Source organism: Salvelinus namaycush, chromosome 2, assembly GCF_016432855.1.
Source record: "Salvelinus namaycush isolate Seneca chromosome 2, SaNama_1.0, whole genome shotgun sequence".
Classification (NCBI taxonomy): Eukaryota; Metazoa; Chordata; class Actinopteri; order Salmoniformes; family Salmonidae; genus Salvelinus; species Salvelinus namaycush.
This window is the reverse complement of record NC_052308.1, coordinates 13,950,168-13,973,128: the sequence shown is the minus strand read 5'-3', so window position 1 is coordinate 13,973,128 and position 22,961 is coordinate 13,950,168. Positions and strand designations below refer to the sequence as shown.

General features: G+C 42.4%; 1 protein-coding gene across 1 annotated transcript in view; it reads left to right on the top strand.

Moving 5' to 3' along the window:
• Positions 1-22,961, top strand: part of LOC120059281 (neural cell adhesion molecule L1-like protein) — a 109,004-nt gene that overhangs the window by 1,157 nt on the left and 84,886 nt on the right. The window lies entirely within an intron of this gene.

The window sequence follows — 22,961 nt, the reverse complement described above, 5'->3', positions numbered from 1 at the left end:
TGTTGAATATTCTCCTAAAAGACCATGAAAAAGACTTGTGTTGTCAAGCCCACAGTAGCCTTCATTACTTCCTAAGTGCAAACATTGCAAGAACTGAACTGAGTTTCTTCCTTTGAATTGCTAACGAGGAAATCACCTGTACAATTGTGTGTACTCTAGATTTGTTCTTCTGTCTTTTTGAACGATTCACTACCTAGACTCCCATCAGGTAGGCTAACAAGAGGCAAATGTTAGTGGGCAGATGCACACCGGATTCATCTCTGAGTACAGCAATCATCTGCCACTGAGAGCCCCTCCAAGATTCTTGATTACTTTTCCCCATCGAGGAAATTCATCTCCATTTTATGCATTGGTTTGGATTATGGGGCAAGGGGTTTTTGTGGAGAGCACATGGCGTGACAAAATGATGAGTGATTTCTATTTAATGAGTATGATGAGTCACATTAGAAGTGCTCAGCAGATTGACGTTATTGTATTTCGGAGCTTCTACATTTCATAATTGATTTTGTGCAAGATGGTACAGGTGATGATGATTTGTTTTTGTGTGAGTCTAAAGATACCAGTGTGTACAGTATAGTGCACACTTTGTTTTTGCCTCAATGATTCCTCTCATAATATGCTTTTGCTAATTAAAATAGGTAAGTAGTAAAAAATAGCTCAGGAGGAATACTCCACCTTCAAAGTTTTGTGTTTTGGTCAGTGGTTTCACAGCACACAGTAAAGTGCCTCTTGGGGGTTATTTGTTTAGAAAGCCTATATGGTTCTCCTATCATATTATTAAATTCCCTTTTCTTCGTGTGCTTGTGTGCAGCAACTCTTGCCAAGCCACATCAATTAGATGGACCTTGTGAAGATCACAATTCCATTTCAGGTCATAGCTCAGCTTGTCCCTAAGCACAGAAAAATAATAACAAGTTATTTTGAACTCCTTTTGGTAAAGGTGGATTGATGGGCCTATACCTTTTTTCCTGCAGTATGTAAAATGAGTGTATACCCCCTTAAGTGTGATATCCTGTAGAGATGTCATGCTGAACCAGTTGCCAGTGCATTATATTTCCAGGCTAAGGATGAGAGTCTATCATTGCACTTGGTGATCATGAGTCATCCCAAGCTTTTCAGTATTCAGGCCATTGGTGCTGTGTACCCAAAAGTTGGTTGAATACTTCTCACCAAACAAGTTGAATGAAGTTCAGTGTAATTGAACAAGGAAGGGCTCCACCACCAACTACGTACCTGCAGGTCCATGTCAGCCAGGCAAACTTCTCTCACCACTTAACATGAGTCTCTGACCAGACAAATTTCATGCCTATTTTGTTTTCAAGGTAACAGAAATGCATGAAAAATACCGGATTGTGTAATGCTAGTAAGGCTACTGACATGGACTTTCAACATGGTTTGGGCTGCACAGTAGACTTTAAAAATCCCTCATTCATGCATGTGAATACATCCACATTATCATCTGGACTGTACCTGTCAGACAGTGTGTCCAACTGACACGTACTCAGACAAAATCAATTTCATTCACTTACTCTCTTTTCCATACACAGACCCGAATTCAGTCATACAAACCCGTAACTACGTCCACTGCATTTATTTTTCATGTTCATACAATCCTTAATACAAACACGCAATGCCTCCTGAGGCAGAATTACTTTTAAAGCTGAGAGACACAGTGTGTGTATGCATGTGTATTTGTGTTTGTGCACACGAGCGTGTTTTCCATGTGTATGTGAGTGTGAGTGTGAGTGTGAGTGTGAGTGTGAGAGAGAGAAAGAGAGAGAGAGAGAGAGAGAGAGAGAGAGAGAGAGAGAGAACCTGAGCTGTCCTCTATCGTGTTTACTGCTGGTGACAGGAAGAATAAGCAGCATGTCTTGTATGATCTGGAAATATGTGTGGTTACATGAAATATTAATTCATAATTTTCCACAATCTCTGCCTGCTTTTCCTGAAATGTGCATATCCTTTTTTAGTAGGATACCTATGAAATTGAGTCTGGGGAGAGATAGCGGCAAGGGAATTATTCTGGCCATTCACCCTGGGGGGCGGGGGGGTTGGGTGGGGGATGATGAAGATGTAATGATAAGAGGTTGTGATCAACCAGAATTCACCTTCATATCTTATTTAACAGGCCACTGCATTATTGGGGCCACTGGTGAATATGATCAATGGCAGCCTGCGCTGCACGGACAATTAATCTGCAAAGTTAATACTGAAGGACAAACCTGCAACGAGGTCAATGTTATCACACATGTTCTGGAGTTCCTACCCAGAACAACACAGTGGGAGGGCGATAGGAGGCTGTCTCTCTCGCTGGCAAGGTCCCCTGTAAACTTCCGGGCTTAAGGCAATGGCTGGGCGTATCATTCTTCATCTTCTTTCAGTTTTGTTCTGCCTCAGTACATGGTGAAAATGGCAACTTCTGGTACAAATTTGTACAGTTTTATAAAAAATAAATCCACAAAATCATGTTAGTATTTTTCATCTTGCAATGTTTTCATAGGAATGAGAACCACAACCAATAGGATTAGGTTTTATTGGAGGCCGTTTGAGCCAACTGTGCATTGCTTTTCTGAAAGAACAGGGTTTACAATCTAGCACTAAGCCACTCTAGCCCCTGCATGCCTATATTCAATCAGATGTATAGTGCCTTTTTTTTTTGGTGGTTTGAATTTTCACAAGTGATTCTAATAAAAGTGTAAAAAACCAAAATGGCCAAAAGTACATCTCATTCCAAAATCATGGGCATTAATATGGAGTTGGTCCCCCCTTTGCTACTTTAACAGCCTTCTGGGAAGGCTTTCCACTAGATGTTGGAACATTACTGCATGGACTTGCTTCCATTCAGCCACTAGAGCATTATTGAGGTTGGGCACAGATGTTGGGAGATTAGGCCTGGTTCGCAGTCGGCGTTCCAATTCATCCCAAAGGTGTTTGATGGGGTTGAGGTCAGGGATCTGTGCAGGCCAGTCAAGTTCTTCCACACCGATCTCAACGAACCATTTCTGTATGGACCTTGCTTTTTGCACAGGGGCATTGTCATGCTGAAACAGGAAAGGGCCTTCCCCAAACTGTTGCCACAAAGTTGGAAGCACAGAATCATCTAGAATGTCATTGCATGCTGTAGCCTTGAGATTTACCTTCACTGGAACTAAAGGGCCTAGCCCGAACCATGAAAAACAGCCCCAGACCATTATACCTCCTCCACCAAACTTTACAGTTGGCACTATGCATTCGGGCAGGTAGCGTTCTCCTGGCATCTGCCAAACCCAGATTCATCCGTCGGACTGCCAGATGGTGAAGCGTGATTCATCACTACAGAGAATGCGTGTCCACTGCTCTAGGGTCCAATGGCGGCAAGCTTTACACTACTCCAGCCGATGATTGCCATTGCGCATTGTGACCTTAGGCCTGTGCTCGGCTATAGAAACCAATTTCATGAAGCTTCTGGCAAACAGCTCTTGCGCTGACGTTTCTTCCAGAGGCAATTTGGAACTCGGTGGTGAGGTTTGCAACCAAGGACAGACGATTTTTACGCACTACGTGCTTCAGCGCTCTGCAATCCCATTCTGTGAGCTTGTGGCCTACCACTTTGCAGCTGAGCCGTTGTTGCTCCTAGACTTTTCCACTTCACATTAACAGCACTTAAGTTGACCGGGGAAGCTCTAGCAGGGCAGAAATTTGACAAACTGACTTGTTGGAAAGGTGCCACATTGAGAGTCTCTTTAGAACGGGCCATTTTACTGACAATGTTTGTCTATGGAGATTGCATGGCTGTGTGCTCTAGAATGATTTTATATGCCTGTCAGCAACGGGTGTGGATGAAATAGGCGAATCCGCTAATTTGAAGGGTTGTCCACATACTTTTGTATAAATATGTAATGTATTTTATATATTTTATATATTTTATACACCTGTCAGCAATGAGTGTGGCTGAAATAGCCGAATCCACTAATTTGAAGGGGTGTTCACATACTTTTGGGTATAAATAGTGTATTTTATATTGCATACTTTTGTATATATATAGTGTATTTTATTAATTTTATACACCTGTCAGCAATGGGTGTGGCTGAAATAGCCGAATCCACTAATTTGAAGGGGTGTCCACATACTTTTGTATATATAGTGTATAAGGTCCTCAAAGGTATAACACAAAGAGTACGTTTTTTTGTTGTTGTATTTTACCCCCTTTTTCTCCCCAATTTCGTGATATCCAATTGCGATCTTGTCTCATCGCTGCAACTCCCCAACAGGCTTGGGGGAGGTGAAGGTCGAGTCATGCATCCTCTGAAACATGACCGCGCTCCTTAACCCGAAAGCCAGCTCCACCAATGTATCGGAGGAAACACTGTTCAACTGACGACCGAAGTCAGCCAGCAGGCGCCCAGCCAGCCACAAAGAGTCGGTAGAGCACGATGAGCCAAGTAAAGTCCCCCTGGCCAAACCCTCCCCTAACCCGGACGATGCTGGGTCAATTGTGCATCGTCCTATGGGACTCCCGGTCATGGCCGGTAGGACACAGACTGGGATCGAACCCGGGTCTGTAGTGACGCCTCAAGCACTGTGATGCAGTGCCTTAGACCGCTGCACCACTCGGGAGGCCAGAAGTTATTATCCTAAATTAAAGTCAGCAAAATTATTCCCATTTCAATTGCAGTCTCAATTCCAGATAACTCATGAATATAAGAGCGTACTGAACAAAGATGAAATAAAAGAGACATGGAATAGAGGGGATCACAGTCTTCTTGTGTGTGTTGTGTGGGCAAGGTTAGGAGGACCCCCCTAAGGAAGTGGTGTAGAACGGCTGACAGGATGAGGAGGACAGGACAGATGTGACAGACAGGCACGTGGACAGGAAAAGAGCCATTGTCTCAAGTGGTATGATAAGAGCAGGTATCAGACAGTTTCCCTCCCTTCCCTCTCAGTTGTTGGGTAAATGTCATTTGAAACCACTAGGTTAGAGATAATGGGGAGTGTAATTTAGGAGGATACATGAGGCTCATGTTTAACATCTACTACATGCAGTGCTATTGTAATAGAGCAGCCACAGGCCGTTTGTTCCTTGAGTGAATGGTCAGGGTGCCGGAACATAATTACAAGTCATTTATAGACTGCAAATTGACCACAAGAAGCACAAACAGAAATAATATTTGACTAAAACATAATCATTTCAAACCTTGCTTACATTTGTATAAGATCACATATATCTCGTTATAATGCATAGGAATATATTGGAACAGATTTCCAAAATAAAAAAATCACTTGGAGCTGATTTGCTGGTGTTTTTACAGCCTTTTATGTCCAACAATTTTTTTAAATCAGAAAACTTGTGGGACCAGTTGGGGAACCTTGTAATACCGTATCACTTATCTCGTACCAAACGTACAGTATGGGCATTGACAATATATTCACCACAGGAGGTTGGTGGCACCTTAATTGGGGAGGATGGGCTCGTGGTGGTGACTGGAGCAGAATCAGTGGAATGGTATCAAATACATCAAACACGTGGTTTCCATGGTTTCCAGTTGTTTGTTGCCATTTCATTTGCTCTGTTTTGGCCATTATTATGAACCGTTCTCCCCTCAGCAGCCTCCTAAGATCTTCACCATATAGCATTGTTGTTGACTGAATCTGATGGGTAGACAGACACCAACAGACAGCAACAGGATGCACAGCGATCCCATACATCCAAGTGTACACAAACACATGGCCCAGGTGCTCCACCATAATCACCTAACCCACGTGTGCTCATCATTTGGCTTCCCATAATATTAAAATGTAACTGCTGTTTTGTTAGGAATTAGATATGGCCCTACTAAAAGTCTCAGCCAGAGTCTGTAGGGGGAACCAGTGTAATGTGTGTCCCTAAAACACACCTCAGAGTGTGAGGGCAGCGGTACACTCACTTTGGGGTGTCCTCTGGGACCACATTGCACAGCATGGAGCGCCGCTGGGGGCTGTAAGCAGAGTTCACTCCTGGCTGCCTAGGACTCTCAGCTAGTGACAGAGCTACATGCTGCATGTAGGATCACTGGGTGTGATAAGCTATACATCAGAAGCCCAACGTGTGCTGCTCTGCATAGCATGAGCCTGTTTAGCGGCCCAGCCACGCCTAGAGTCAAACAGGGCTCTCCCCTGACAGAGGAGCAGAACACTGACCAGCCATGATTAGAATAATGAAACAAGGAGGACATGCTAAATAGTTGGATGGGTTGCTATTGTATGTGTAAAATCTTAATCTTCTCTCAGTTTGAAGGTGCGTCGATTCCTGTGTGCTATTATCCTTTGTTCGTTAGAGGTATTTAGCAGCTGGAAACAAATTACTTTCTCATTTCAACTGAATGAGTGCTTTCAGAGCTTCTCATTTATCATAATGAAATTAGAGTTGCTTTTCATAGTTGATTTCCCCAGCTCAATTTACAACTAGATGACACCCTAAGACTCATTAGCAATCAACTGAATGTTATGATGCAGTTTGTTTATTCTAAAAGCCATTTTACATGCCTACAAATTGACTGCTTTTTGGAGAAATGGCAGAATATTTATTGGGGTTCTGAAAGCATACTGGGGCTCAACTATACAGACAGCCAGAACACAGCGATAGTCTATTTCTTAATGTTCTCGCCCCCAGACACGGCAAATGTTGAGCAAAATTGCCAAACTGGTCGAGACTCAGCACCATTTAGCAGCTCGGGGGTAACCCGACCTCCCGGGTGGCGCAGTGGTCTAGGGCACTGCATCGCAGTGCTAGCTGCGCCACCAGAGTCTCTGGGTTCGCGCCCAGGCTCTGTCGCAGCCGGCCGCAACCGGGAGGTCCGTGGGGCGACGCACAATTGGCATAGCGTCGTCCGGGTTAGGGAGGGTTTGGCCGGTAGGGATATCCTTGTCTCAGTATGTAAAAATTTAATAAAATGTATGCACTCTACTGTAAGTCGCTCTGGATAAGAGCGTCTGCTAAATGACTAAAATGTAAATGTAACTCTTCTGCCCATTTCTACTAATCTAACCGTGGGACCACCTGCAGAACAGTGGAGACACTTTGACCTCATTATGTTTCCAACTTGGCTGGAACCATTAATTTTTATGGCACTACATCGGATTGGAGTGAACCTGCCACCTATCACCTTCCAGATTTTAATGCTGGATTTTGCTAGTGCCTGGGGACTGGTTTTCTATGAATTGGCTGCAGGTGTGTCTGGTTAAATGAGGCTGAGGGGTTTTGTCTGTCAGTGGGTTAGGGGGCCCTGTCTTGATAAAACCACTGACTTAAATGCCATGGCGTCTTTCCTCTCAATCAGTACCTCATTATTGTTTCTATATAGATAGAAACCACTCTCTGTGTGGCCACCCCTCAAGGCAAGTACCACTGATGCCATGTGAGGATAATACATGTGTCTATAACAAAGCTATGGGATAGTATGAACTAGGGATGCACAATATATTGTCACAAGCCAGCTCATAGCCTGTGACAAAAATGAGGGGACACGAACAACAGGTATAGGCCAATTAAAAGTGTTCTTTATTATAAACAAAACTATTAACTTAAAACTAAGAAAAAAGGAATGAGGTGTGGAAGTATCATGATGTAAGGTGTATGTAAAGTGCATGGATGCGTGAATATGTGTGTGTGAACATGACTGAGTGAAAACTATGCAAAACTACAAAGGAACAAACAAATCATGAGCATACCTGGAGGAGCAGAGAGAAAGAAGTGATTAGTGAAACAGTTTAAATACTTAGAGCCCAGGTGACTCCAATCACTAACAACCCTCCTCTGCCTGCAGGAGGAACCGCCCCCTGCACTGCAGAGGAGGAGCCGTGACACCCCCCTCCTTAAAATGAGGGTCCCACCCTCAACCCAACTTCCTCCAACATATTCAAAATAATTCAAATTTCCCCAAAAACAAATAAACAAAAAAAAAAAAAAAAAAATACCAATCCCGGCTCCTAGCAGTAGCCCCGTGTCCCCCAGCTGACTGTCCGCCCCTCAAACTCAGCAGCCTTGGTACCTGGGGAGCAATTTAAGAGGAAAGAGGCGCAGACAGCCCGTAGGGTCAGCAGAGAAAAGATACAAGCTAGTTTTTCAACCGACCTTGTAAGACCTCATCCGAAACTTTAACTTCCTCTTCTCCCCCCTCCACCATATTAAAGCCACAAGATGCAGTGACTGGGGCAGCAGTCAACACTGACCTCACTGCTGGAGTGCCTTCAACTTTGCTTAGATCACGGGAGTGATAACATTTTAACAGGTTCACATGGCATAATTTTGAGGACTTCCTATGACTAGGGGTTTCAATAAGATAGTTCAAATCTGACACTTTACGCAACACAGTGAAAGGACCACAGTATTTTGCCTGAAAAGGTGAACTTACAAGAGGCAGAAGAGCAAGTACCCGATCACCGGGACTAAACTCACGCAGCTCAGCCTGTCCGTCATATTTCAGTTTCATTTTCCGTTGAGAACATTTTAGTTTTTCTTTCGCTAGTTCACCAGCCCTATACAACTTCAACCTAAAACCATTTACATAGTCAATAAGGTTCCGAGGTGGTTCCTCAGGCAAACAACCATCCTGCAACACTGCTAAAGGCCCACGCACCTTATGACCAAACACTAAGTCATTTGGGATAAACCCTGTGCTTTCCTGCACTACTTCACGAGCAGCTAGTAACAGCCAAGGTAACCCCTCCTCCCAGTCGGCAGACAGTTCTGTACAATATGCACGAAGCAAGGATTTTAAAGTTTGATGAAAACGTTCCAAAGCTCCCTGGCTCTGGGCATGGAACGCAGTAGACTTGCTGTGTTTAACTTTAAGCTGTTTGAGAACCTGAGCAAATAAATGGGAGGTAAAGTTAGACCCCTGATCTGACTGGATGGTTTTTGGAATCCCAAATGTTAAAATAAATTGAGTTAACGCTTTAACTACTGATTTTGAAGTTATGGTACGCAAGGAAAAAGCTGCCGGATATCTGGTTGCTTGACACATAACAGTTAATAAGTAGCTATGACCTGACTTGGACCTTGGTAATGGCCCAACACAATCGATAATAAGATGCTCAAAAGGTTGCCCTACGGCTGGTATTGAATACAACGGTGCAGGCTTTACAACCTGATTTGGCTTGCTTGTGCGCTGACACGTATCACAAGTTTTAATAAACTGAGATACATCCCGCTTTAAACGTGGCCAGAAAAAATAACGAAGTATGCGATCATAAGTTTTACGAACACCCATATGACCTGCCACATCACCATGTGAAGTTTGCAACACTTTATTTCGCAAGGTAGTTGGTACAACTATTTGAAAGACTGGTTCTCCTAGACCCTGATCATAGTGTGGAACCCATTTCCTGACCAACAGCCCATCAAGAAGAAAATAACACCGAGCACTATTCCTCACCACTGAATCAGGAACCACTTTATCAAACAGATCAGCCAAAGTAGTATCAGCCTTTTGCTCAGCCATCAATGAATCTCTAGAACTAGTCAACTGTTCTGTCTGGAGTTTGACTGGCAACTCAAGACTTTCTGGCTTACTCTCAATCTCCTTACGAGAGGCTGCGCGGGTAACCGCACAAACTGGAAATACCTCAGGAGACACAGTTCTGATCCGGAGATTCCCTTGCAGGTGGCACTGAAGGTTGCTTCTTACAGATGTTTAGTTTGCCATCTGCCCACACCTTACTACCTGCCAAGTCATTCCCCAAAATCATGTGGACTCCCTCTACTGGCAACTGGGGTCTAACCCCAACATCTACATCACCCTCTACTAGACCACATTTTAGGGTAACTTCATGTAAAGGACCAGAGAATGGAACTAAACCCATACCACATACCATTACACAACGGCCAGTATCAGACTCTTTAGAGAACGGCAAAACAGATTCCAGAATAAAAGAATCTAAAGCTCCAGTGTCTCTTAGGATCTTGATTTTAACATTCTGGTTGCCATCTACCAGGGACACTACACCATCTGAAATAAAGGCTGAAAAATCACAGTGGGAAGACTGAGAATCAAACTCAACTAGTGGCTGAAACAGCTCACCCTGGTGGTCAGAGGCTGTAACAGGAGCTGCCATCATAGCAGGTTTAACTTGACCTGACTGTTTTGAATGAAGCCGAGGACAATCTTTCTTCCAATGTCCTTCAACTAAACAGTAGCGACAGGTATTAGCATTAACTGGTGCTTTAAGTCCTCCAGACCCAAACTTCTGCTGAGGCCTTTGGAAAGAATCTCCAAAAAAAGGTGACCTACTATTCCTAGGAGTAAAGTTATTTTTATGGTACATGTCACTGTTTGACTCAAAATGGCTTTTATGTGTTAGCCTGTACTCATCTGCAAGGATTGCTGCATCACTTGGAGACTTAACTTTACGTTCATTCATGTATGTAGCAACCTGGTCAGAAACAGAATTTTTGAACTGTTCTAACACAATCAAATTAGACAGACCCTCAAAAGTACTAACTTCAGAAGCTGTACACCAACGATTAAATGCAGAAATCAAATCACAAACAAACTCAGAATAGGTTTGTGAATCTAACTTTTTCCTGTAACGAAAACGTTGTCGATATGCCTCTGGCACAAGCTCGTAGACCTTCAGAACTGCTGATTTAACTTTAGCATAAACTTTACTGTCAGCTACACTCAGTGCTGCAAAAGCCTCACGTGCTTTACCTGTAAGTACACATTGCAACATAGTCATGTCCAAATCTGACCAAGCTCTAGCTTCCGCAATACGCTCAAATAAAGTAAAGTATGTGTCTGGATCTGACTCATCAAATTTAGGCAACAAACGAAGATTCTGTGAAACATCAAACTGTGGTAGTCTTTCCGGTCTATTAGCATTTCTCAATCGCTCTATCTCTAATTTCATTTGCAACAGTTCCCTCTGCTGCTCAGAAGTTAATGAAGGGCTAGACTGAAAACTTGCACCCTCACTACTAGCAGACTGACCGCCAAAAACACCCATTTCCCTAAGACCCTGCTTTAAGCTAGTTTTAACAGTCTCTTTAATTTTTTTTATCAACAATCTCAATCTGATAATGTTCAGCAATTTCAATTAACTGCTCCTTAGTACACAACTCTAAGGCTACCTCTGAAGGAGCTTGAACAAAACTACTCAAAATGGAAGACATTTTCCTCAACCAATACAACTATTACAAATGCTCAAAAAAACACAACTCACCTGCTGTCAGTCTGGGTTCAAGGACAGGAGCCACACCCCACTATCCTCCAAAAACTACTAACTAACTGGCCCTGGTCTTCGTGCAGTCACATGTGGTGGGGTTTTATGCACACAAAACCAGTGGAGTGGAAAAGACAACCAGAAACTGGCGGCCCTCCCATAACCACGGAGGTGCTCCCGAGCCGATGTAGGGGAAAAGGGAAAGGGATGCTCTACCCACGTTCACTGCCACCTAAAACAAAAACACCACAAGCCTCCTATTGACACTTGCTGATATGCCTGAACAGGAGAGGACTCCCACCTGAACAAAACCCAGAAAAACCCAGTGAATTGCTTAGCTACCAAGCTAACTGAACCAAAAGAACACATGGCTCTCAACTCTCTCTTAAACAAAATTTGCCCAACCAAAACATCCCCTCAAACAAAAAATCCCGGACGAGCCCCCACTTGTCACAAGCCGGCTCATAGCCTTTGACAAAAATGAGGGGACACGAACAACAGGTATAGGCCAATTAAAAGTGTTCTTTATTATAAACAAAACTATTAACTTAAAACTAAGAAAAAGGAATGAGGTGTGGAAGTATCATGATGTAAGGTGTATGTAAAGTGCATGGATGCGTGAATATGTGTGTGTGAACATGACTGAGTGAAAACTATGCAAAACTACAAAGGAACAAACAAATCATGAGCATACCTGGAGGAGCAGAGAGAAAGAAGTGATTAGTGAAACAGTTTAAATACTTAGAGCCCAGGTGACTCCAATCACTAACGACCCTCCTCTGCCTGCAGGAGGAACCGACCCCTGCACTGCAGAGGAGGAGCCGTGACAATATCGGTGAACATATCGGAATCGGCCGATATTAGCTAAAAATGCCAACATTGGTATCAGCCCAATGTCTAGTTTAACACCGATATGCAAAACCGATGTCAAAGCTTACGTGCATACCTATATAACGTAGGTACATGACGTAATGGTGCCACGTAAAATTTTGCGCTACACGTCCAACACAGCATTCCTAACCTAGCCCACAATGTCTGCTGTGTGGATCAAGCAGTCAACAAGTTGAGCAGTCATTTGAAAGAATGAGAACATTTCAGCGAGACAACTCAAAGGCAAAATCCATTAACGCCAAGATAATGAAATTCATTGCCCTTGACAATCAACCGTTCTCTGTCGTGGGTTATGATGGCTTTCGCGACTGGTCGAGCACCGGTACATACTACCAAGTGCGCTATTTTTCAGATGTTGCCCTACCGGAGTTACACAGTAATGGTGTCACTGCTATTAGCTTCACGACATACTATGGAATGCCGTTTGGGTCTTTGTATGTCAAAAAAGATACATGCATTAAATAAGCTTTAATTTGACACATCAAATAACACAGTTCTAGAATGTTGTGTGTTCTGAATATGCACGTGCAAGCCAAGTGCCACCACTACTATCAGTAGCACTGTCAAAGCTGTGCAAAAAAGTCTGCAGACAAGCAAACACCGACCACGAACGATGTGTTTACAATAACACATTGGTAATAAAGCAGTATTTGTTTGACGGCAACTTTGACCAGTAGAAACTGCAGTCATTTTCATTATTCTTAGCAGTGATTTAGGAATCCTTGTGAGTAAGTATTAGCTAGGTGTTGTTCGTCTGTTGAAATTGAACTTCAGTTCATGACAATAAATAGCAAGCCAGCTACTTAACCCTGTTGCCCAAAGCCAACGTTATAAGCAGCCAGCTAGCTTCATCTGGCTAGTGAGGCTCGACCGTACTGGGTTATGTGTTGTGAAGCTAGCCACAATAAGGATTAGGCACAATAATGGAATTTGGGGTTTGGTGGAATTATGCCATAGTTAGACTAAATAATGTTAAACAAGGTTGGAATGTGAAGCAATGAAATGGGATATCAGTCTACTCGGTGACACCCACAGAACACAACTCTGAAGAGTTTACGCACATATTAGCGTTGTAGGTTATATTGTGGGACTGTGAAGGTGTGAAATCACCTCCCCAGTCAGCCTATTGTGTGTATTGACATTCATATTTCACTGTACAGCATTACCTAAGGATTGGGGATCAATGAAATGGAGTATCTGTCTCCTCAGTACCCAAGCTACTTTTCCCAACATCCTCCTCAGAGTTTTCAGACTCTAAAATACCCACGCAGTATTGTTTTTCCTCAGGAATAGTGTTCAATACACATAGGTTAACAATAAATGTGGCTCATTTCACAGTTGTTTCAGAGTACCACAATAAGAGCTATGATGCTAATGTTCTCTGGGTGTCACTGAGTAGACTGATACCCCATGTCATTGATCCACAATCCATAGGTAAGGCTGTACAGTGAAATAAGTATGCCACCAATGCAATTCTAAAGTATAATACAGCCAATGTGATTTCAACAGATTTTTGTAAAATTAACAAATTATTGTCTTTTGTTGATTTTATATAACAACATTCCAAACTCGTTTAGCATGATCTATTCAATTATGACATAATTCTACTATTTGTATTAATTTGCATCACTGCCAATTAATACTTTTATTTTGGAGGCTAACCGCAAAGTCCACTATTGTGGCTAATCCTTATTGTGGCTAGCTTCACATAGATGGGTCCGACCACCATTAATCAAATAAGAACTGTCTTATAAATTAGGGTTATTTTAGATGATGACACCTAGCTATATAGTTAGCTAGCTAACTATGGCTACTGAAACAGATTATGTGGTTTTGCTATGTTTTGGGGGAAGAACATTGTTTGCATCCATGAGCTAGCTAGATTTTTTTATAACCAGCACTGTAGGTGCCCGAGACAACTTTACCAGCATCATAGCATATGTATCGTTGAATCGTTGTGACATATGAAATACGAGTGATAGTGTAATCGATGTGTAATAACTCTGTAAAAAAATTATGAACGTGTTAAATTATTATTTTACGTGTAGTCATATTCAGGTCCTGATTGGTCAACAAGCTTATTTGACACATATCTTTTTTGACACACAAAGAACCAAACGGTGTTCCATAGAAATCCTGGTTGAGAATGAAACGACTGAACAAATGAACAATGAAACAGCAGCACAGCAATAAGTGAAAGAAATAGGTTTTGATTATGTGTTACTGGTAATGGGGACATACGTAAATGCCAACAAAATAACTTTTTGGTCAGTGTGGTGTGTGTGTGTGTGTGTGTGTGTGTGTGTGTGTGTGTGTGTGTGTGTGTGTGTGTGTGTGTGTGTGTGTGTGTGTGTGTGTGTGTGTGTGTGTGTGTGTGTGTGTGTGTGTGTGTGTGTGTGTGTGTGTGTGTAACCTTTATTTAACTAGGCAAGTCAGTTAAGAACAAATTCTTATTTACAATGACAGCCTACTCCGGCCAAACCTGGACGACGCTGGGCCAGTTGTGCGCCGCCCTATGGGACTCCCAATCACGGCCGGATGTGATACAGCCAGGATTAGAACCAGGGTCTGTAGTGATGCCTCTTGCACTAAGATGCAGTGTCTTAGACCGCTGCGTCCATGTGTGTGTGTTAACTATTTAACTGTACTAGAAGGCTTTAAAGGCCTCTAAAATTTTAAATATCGGTTATCGGTATCGGTCAAAAATGTCATATCAGTGCATCACTAGTATGAACATTGAACTCCGCCTGTTGCTATTGTTTAAGACTCTTCAACTGAAAATGTCTTCATCATGTCTTATTATTGACACTTCCCTCCAGAGGAATTGATGCTTTAGTCCAAATCTACATTTGCCGTTCAAATGTGCCGTGTAAATTACAAATTGACAAACAAAAGAGCATGAAGGAAGGGGCAATCTCTGTGGTAAATAGTCTTTAATTGCATTAGCTAATCAGTACAATGCAGGTTTCCCTGAATGTTGCAACAGATTGACTCTACTGGAGTCATGCAAGGCAGTTCCATCAACATTTAGCTCTCATTATCATTTGCGTATCAAATTAGCATACACTAGATTGGTATTTAGGCTGTTGTGTGCTTGTTATTTGGGGAAAGAGCTTGGATATATTGGGAACAAAATATTCAAAGTACTCTGAAAACACAATTGTGATATTCCTTTTTGGAGAATGATAAGAGTAAACAGACCATAATGCTTTGATGTCTGTTGTCTGTTGCCCTTATATTTAGCAATTACACATGCCCTTAGGTTTTCCTATCTTATTTTCAAAGTAAACCATCTCTAAGTAGCATCTGTGCCATATTTCTCTCTCAGTGATTGAGCTTGGGGCGTCTGAAGGATCCAACAGTATGCAAAAAGAATGAAATCTCCTGAAGGGGAGGGTACGAAATAAAACAATAGAATAGTAATGCCATGGAAACAATGATACCAACATGCAAATAGAGGAATCTTGGTTTGGTTTAGGGACTTGAGAGAACAAATTTAATTCATTTTTGCTTTCATTTTTCGATACAGTCAGCCCATAGACAGACCTCACACAGTCCAGTGTTATCTCAGTGCTTTGTGGATTTGAAATGGCTGTGAGGTTCCAGGCAATGTCTTTGAAACAAAAACAGATCAATAGAGGTGATCTAAAATAAATTCTGCTTTGATATCTGGGGCTACAGGCCAGGAAATGTTCCCATCAGTCTTTGTTGAGAGTGCAGCCAGGTTGCTCAAGGTTCCACTGCGAAATTTGACATCCGTCCAGGTAAGCAGGATGTCAAGAGATTCTTTTTTTTAAACGCCACTAGGGGCAACAGTGAGCCGCAGGCTCTGGCTCTGAGGGACGCATTTCAATCCCAGTGCTAGGCACTCCTTTTTTTTTTTTTTTTTTCTAAGTTACCTTAATTTTTTTTACCCTTACCTTAACCATTCGGAATTAATGCCTAAAATTAACCTTCGAAATTTGACGTTTATGGACAAATGGCGGATTCTGCAGTGAGACTCTCCCTTGATTGGATGGACAGCCTGCGCTGGTTGTCATTCCATTGACCCTGCCAGTTTCCTGTGGCTTCTCTCAGAGTCAGACTGTGTGTCATTTTTCCGGTGCAAGCGGCAGGTAGGCCTTCTGTTGCATGAGTTACTTCAAACACTAGAATATAGCTAATTGGGATGCAGCCGCAGCTTTGTAGGCATTATTTTGTCTACTCGCAAATGACAACACTCCATGGAACTGATTTTTCACAGCTCCAATTCGTTAATGTCATTCCGATGTGTTTAATTGTACACTCTGAAGAGGGAGAGAGAGAGATAAAGAGAGAGACTGTCGTGCAAGCATGTCTACATGTTGCCTGCGCTATTATTGTATCCTATGCCGTCATCTTAAGTTGTCTTTTGTTTTCAGATCAAACCGTATTCTACAGGCACAGGCAATCATACTGTCTGACCAATTATTGTCTGAATAGGGAGCTTTTTATCTATTCAGCATCATACACACAATTACTTTTCTCATGAATTAATTAAACACAAAATATTGTGCGAACGAACAATGTGCCTGACATAAGAGGCTTTATATGGATCAGCCTGCAGCTCTCGTCACCATTTGACAGTTATTGCCTCTGCTCCAGAATCTCCTCAACCTGTGCACACAGTAATCAATGCAGGGGTTAAAGGTGCCAGACTGGGGCTCATGGTAATTGGGAGAGCATGTTGCTCAATAAAATGACAGGGTCTACAGAGGGTGAGCTCTGGTTTATCACCAGAAACCAGGTATGATTGACAACCTCAGCCTTGGGGACCTACCAATTCCCTCAGGCACTTAGCATTTAACTCTTCCCTTCTATAGCCTAAGTAAATTAGGCTTCCTGTTTATAAATTATTTTACACCTCAGTAATTCCTTGCTACTATTGGCTGCAGCTGAGCCCGTTTCCATTGGCAACCTGTGCCACTAGGAACATGTGATGAAACTATCAGAGTGTGAGGTGCCTGTGGCTCTGGCCCATATATTCTCACACAACAAACCTGTCCACAAATGCTTTATGCCTAGGGGGCCCTCACCTTCTTGCTGAACACACTTGTATGGCCCCCATGTCCCCACCCCTGGGTTAACTCACCTGCAGTTGAGATGTTTGGAGCATGTTTAAGTACTGCCTGGTCCCTCTGTAGCAGCAGGAGACCTGTGTTTAGGATGTCCCTGTTTCCTGTTGGAGTCATCCACTAGCACTGGAGGCAGAGAGAGTTTGGGGGGTATGGACCACAGTCAGGTTCCCGCCTGCTGGTCCGTACCTAATGTCATTACTGACTCACAGAGGCTCCCTTAGTTACCCTCCCTCTTTTTGCCTCTGAGTGAAAAAACAATCTCTGCTCACCCCACCCCGCTCACCCCAACCACCTGTGGCGTGAGTAGAGCTTGAGTAGAGCTCTAAGTGTGCCAGCTCACCCATTAACCCCCTGCATTATCCTATCTCTTTATGCCAGTGTATGAAGGGCACTCGGACAAACTCTTCCCCATTCATTAGAGAATAGTCTGCATTCCTTCCAGTGAACATGGACATGGTTTGCTGGCCCTCGAAAAGCTTTCATTCTGATTGTGCTTCTGAACAGTAGCACCACTGTTCCCCCCATATTGATAACCCTCACGGTTCAGCACCATTTGGACCAAATATACTCCTCCTTGCCAGTGGGCTTCACAGTCCAAAACAGTAAACAACTTTTCAATTCAGTCTCTCAGGGCCCACATGGCCCCAGTAGGAGGAAGGTGTTAGGAATTAACTTAAATTAACTGTTTAAATTGTCCCTATTGTTCAGATAAAGCATTTTAAGTGATTATAAGGTTTGGAACCCTTACTCAATTTACTACATTTTAGTGCCTGCCCACTGGGCACACACTGGTTGAATCAAGGTTGTTTCCACGCCATATCAATGCAATTACGTTGAACCAACATGGAATAGACGTTGAATTGACGTCTGTGCCTAGTGGGTGGTTAGCATATTCCGGAACACATGCAGGCAAGTGAGTATCAAGGCTAAGCAACTCAATGGGTCAAATTAGTTATGGCTGATGTTAATTCAATTAACATTCCACCCTATGAATTCAGCGAACAAGAACATCAACAATCAGAGTCTCTCTGTTGTAACATTTGACCTGTGTGTCTACTTATGCATACTACAAAGAGGATGAGTCAAAACAGTGTTCTCATATGTTCTTGTGTTTCTCAGCATTATCAGTGGAGTCACGTCTACCTGTCTGTGAGCTATGAGGCTGTGAAGTGGGGCTGAGACTGCGAGCCAACACAGGGAGTGCTAGTACTAGCGGTGCATGCTAAGGGGGACTTCCATTACCTCGCTCAGCCAGGGAGATCTCTCTTACCTCAGCTCAGACAGGAACCAAGGGGGATTTGTTTTCCTCAACATGAGCAGCAAATAATATCAAAATAGTTTCCCCCCACAGAGTGCCTCATACATTGGCCTGTGTTCCTTCAGCTTCTTGCTGCTGCTGGAAAGAGGGGAGATGGCTGATTTAAAGAGCCGTGTCTCTCTGTCACTATCACTGGACGATAGATTGGGTGATGAGAGAGGCAATTTCAGTCTGATGCTTTGATTTGTTCCATTAGTGGAATCCAGATGCCGGAGTCTGCAAACGGCACGTGACTAAATGTTCTTTCCTCCATATTTCAGTTTGGTTTAAGGTTTTTATGAATGAGTGCAAATGTATCGGTGTGGTACATTTTTTTCCCCTAAATGGCTTTCCTCAACCAACATGTTAACACCACATCCTTTACATTAAAGTGTACAAGCTGAGTGCCTTGAGATGTTGCATATAAGGATAGCAGCAACCCACTCAATCAAAGAGGTTGGTTCAGACAGAAAAAATACTATCTCTGCTCTATGCTCTATGCTCCAGTGCTTTGCTGCGCCACAGCGATTATATTTTTTGGCCGACCGGTTCCTCCCTGTTGGGCTGGTGAATGAGGAGAGACAGGCCCATCAGCAGCAGAGACCCCAGAGGGAGACCCCACTGTCAAAAAGGAGCCTGAAGGCTCTGGGCTCATTGTGAGTAGAATGCAGAGCACAGCATTCTAGAACTCCACCAGCTATCATCATTGGAGCGTCACTGTTCCAGATCATAATGGCTATCCCTGCTCTGTTCTGCCACCTCGGCACTTTCTGAGGGCTCATTGGAGACCGGCTAGTGTAAAGTCATGAATTAATAGTGTTATGCTATGTATAGCCTTCACCCTTTTTAGACTATAGGATGCATTGAGCAGCTCTTTGAGGAACCAACCATGGTGAATGGTTTGGAGGTAACGTCCTCTCTCCACCAAGCCCACATCCTCAAAGGCGGCTAATTGGGGCTTTTTGCCCTTGTTTATCTTCATTTAAAGGCTGGAGAGAAGATTTTTTGTTTACTGGTTTCAATATTGAGTTGGGGAGCAGGCAGGGAAGTAGTAGGGGCAGACAGTGGAGGCAGTGTTCGGCTTGGGGGATGGGGAGCTGGTTGGTGCTGGTGACCTAATGAACGTGCTATCCTTAGACTCCTAATTCCATTGTAAGAGATTTCAGATACCCATACAATGTACATCTCCAAACACGGAAAGCATATCACTTTTCAAGATAAGTATTATAAAACGTCTTCCATATTTCCAGAGAATGAAGATCTATGGTCTTCATTAATCATGATACTGTTGAGTGCCATAATTTTTAATCAATACAATGCCATGACAAGACCCATTAATCAACTGTGTTTACTGTTAGTCTTATTGAATGCTTGTAGTCTTTTTCCAATTATGTACTGTAGAAGGATGTATAGTGGTGTAACCTTCCCCCTTTGTCATCTTTGTGGAGGAGGTATAGATTTTTAGCCGGCCAAATGAACTGTTTGCTGAAGAGCCTGCAGTCATTGTGCTTAGCTGCTTTCCCCCTTTTTAAACACGCTCATCCCCAACTCCAAATGTACACTTTGCAGATCAATAACCTTCCAGTCATTTAACGCTGTCTGCCCCAGAGAGGTTGAGGTCAATCCTCTCCCAAGTCATTCAGTGATACAGTGTGGTTTAACGTCGACCAACCAGCTGTTGCTATTGAACAGGCTTGTTTGACATAGTCACAGAAAACAACACATTTGCAATTGTCGCCATGTTTTTATCATGTATTTTGAATATGGTAGCAGGCAGTCATTTCATTTGGAGGCAGCCATGAGAGGAACATGTTCTTATCCCTGATTTGTCTCTCAATCTACTTGTGACTCCCCTCTGACAGTGTATGAATCATCTCTGGCTGTCTTGACGTGATTCATATCTGTCACTTGGTGCATCATTAATAATGATTAGCCTATGGCTGTGTTGTGGTCTACCTGATGTTGATCCATACTTATATTCCATTGGATCAATGTCCTGTGTCGTCAGTTGGGGAGTAGTGAACTACATATAGCTCTACTATATTTTGCAGTTGGTGGTAGTTGAACTAAATTATAATCTTGGTAGTGTTTTCAGTAGTGAATTACATTTTTTTGCAAATTCTCACAAGAAACATCGTTTTTTTGTTTAAAACCTCTTACAGCTACCCCCCCCCCCCCTTCTTCCAATTTCCGCCTGAAGACATACCCAAATCTAACTGCCTCTAGCTCAGGCCCAGGAGCAAGGGTATGCATATTCTTGGTACCATTTGAAAGAAAACACTCTGAAGTTTGTGTAAATGTGAATTGAATGTAGGAGAATATAACACAATAGATCTGGTTTAGATAATACAATGAAAAAAACATACATTTTTTCTTTTTAATTGTTGTATCATCATCTTTAAAATGAACAAGATAAAACAAACATTCAGATATGAATATGGGGACAATTTCAGTGAAAAACATAAGAGGGCAACAGTACTTGTGCAAAGTTTCAGAATGATAACTTCCAAAATGAGTGTGCTACATAACATTTATCATGAAGTCACCCAGGTGTCCCACACAAGTAGCCCAAGTGTACCCAAGTGGCCAAATTGGTGAAGGTATACATTTTGAAACAAATAACTATATACAAAATACCAAAATGGTATTCTAACACACCCCCCCAAAAAATGGAGGGGAAAAAATGGGGAAAAAATATGAAGAAAAAAAAAATATACATTTACAAAATAACATGGGTAACTATTTACACACTTTCAATATTTGGAAGACCCTCAGTCCTCTATCAAATCAAATATATTTATATAGCCCTCAAGAGTAAATATGAACAGTTTACCTCTAGATGGCCCGGGAGGTGTGGAGCCAGAGACAGCAGGGGTCCAGCTGGATGAACCAGCTTCAGAGGGGGATGGACACGTTGGCGGCAGACACACGCATCTCGACCATGCTCCCTCTAATCCATAATATGTAGACTGAGTTGAGGAAGCATGCCGCTGGAGGAAGTATAGCCAATGTGTACTTTACACATTTCATTAAATTTGTATATATTGCAAATAAAATGTAAAAACAATCACAAATAATATTTTATATTATTAATTTCAAACAACGGCATTAGCATGAGAAGAACTTACCAGTCCAAAACAATGTGCTCTCCGTTCAAAAAATATGCTTCCATTTGAATCATGGTTGCTAACTGAGTCGTCTTCCAAAAGCATATGTTTCACTTTCACGATCAATTCCTCTATAATTTTGTCTACATTCGTATATCTAGTCTTAGATTTAGCTTTCCCTGACTTATTCGCCATGATATTCGATATAATAAACAGCTGAAGATGCTTGTTACCGAAACAGTGCTGTGCGTAATGAGTTTGGCTCCTTCCAGTATGAATCTTCAATGGCGAATGACGGTCTTTACGCCGGAGTTTACTACATGGGTTGGTCTTCCAAAACACAAACATTACATATTGCCGTTTACCTCTGCTCATTGGCTATCTACCCAGCTAGATTTCAAGACGATCAGTGGTCATTGGGTTAAAATACAGTCAATCAACGAAACAGCGGTCATATAATTGGTGCACAATGAGGTCGTTACTTGTTGTCTTCCAATCGGTTTCTTTGGGTCAATACGTCCCGCGAAATGACCCATCAAGTTTGGTTGTGTTACAAACAAACAGTTGATTGCAAGGAAACCAAACATGACTGGATAAAGTCAGGTTTATTCTGTGTATTTACATCGAATGTTTCGTCGAAAATTGAATGACACGAAATTCAACGAGATAAGCGTTCACAAAATGTTTCGTGTTAGGCTATAAAAATGGATTTAACCGAACAAAAGACCATTCATTGTGTAACAATGAGCCTTGGGATTGCAAACAGAGCAAGATCTTCAAAGGTAAACGATTTATGTCATTGCAATCTGTGATTTTGTTGCGCCTGTGCTGGTTGAAAAAGTATTTTGGTATGGGGCTCTGTGCTCAGATAATCGCATCGTATTCTTTCGCAGTAAATCCTTTTTTAAATCTGACAACGCAGTTGGATTAGCAAGAATCTAGGCTTTTGAAGCATGTGAGACACTTGTATTTTCAGGAATGTTTAATTTGACTATTTGTGGCGATCACCGTATGTTGTAGAATTTAAACCCGCATCCGGTATCTGTAGATCAGAGAAGTTAATTTACGGCTAGGGGTTCCGCTAGCACACCATGCAGTAATCTGAGTACGGCGCTCAGACACAAAAAGAAGCCATACAGGTACCCGCCATGTTGTGGAGTCAACAGAAGTCAGAAATAGCATTATAAATATTCACTTACCTTTGATGATCTTCATCAGAATGCACTCCCAGGAATCCCAGTTCCACAATAAATGTTTGTTTTGTTCGATAAAGTCCATAATTTATGTCCAAATACCTCCTTTTTGTTTGCGCGTTTAGTTCACAAATCCAAACTCAGGAGGCGCGGGCAAGTCCAGGCGAAAGTTCAGATGAAAAGTCCAAAAAGTTAAATA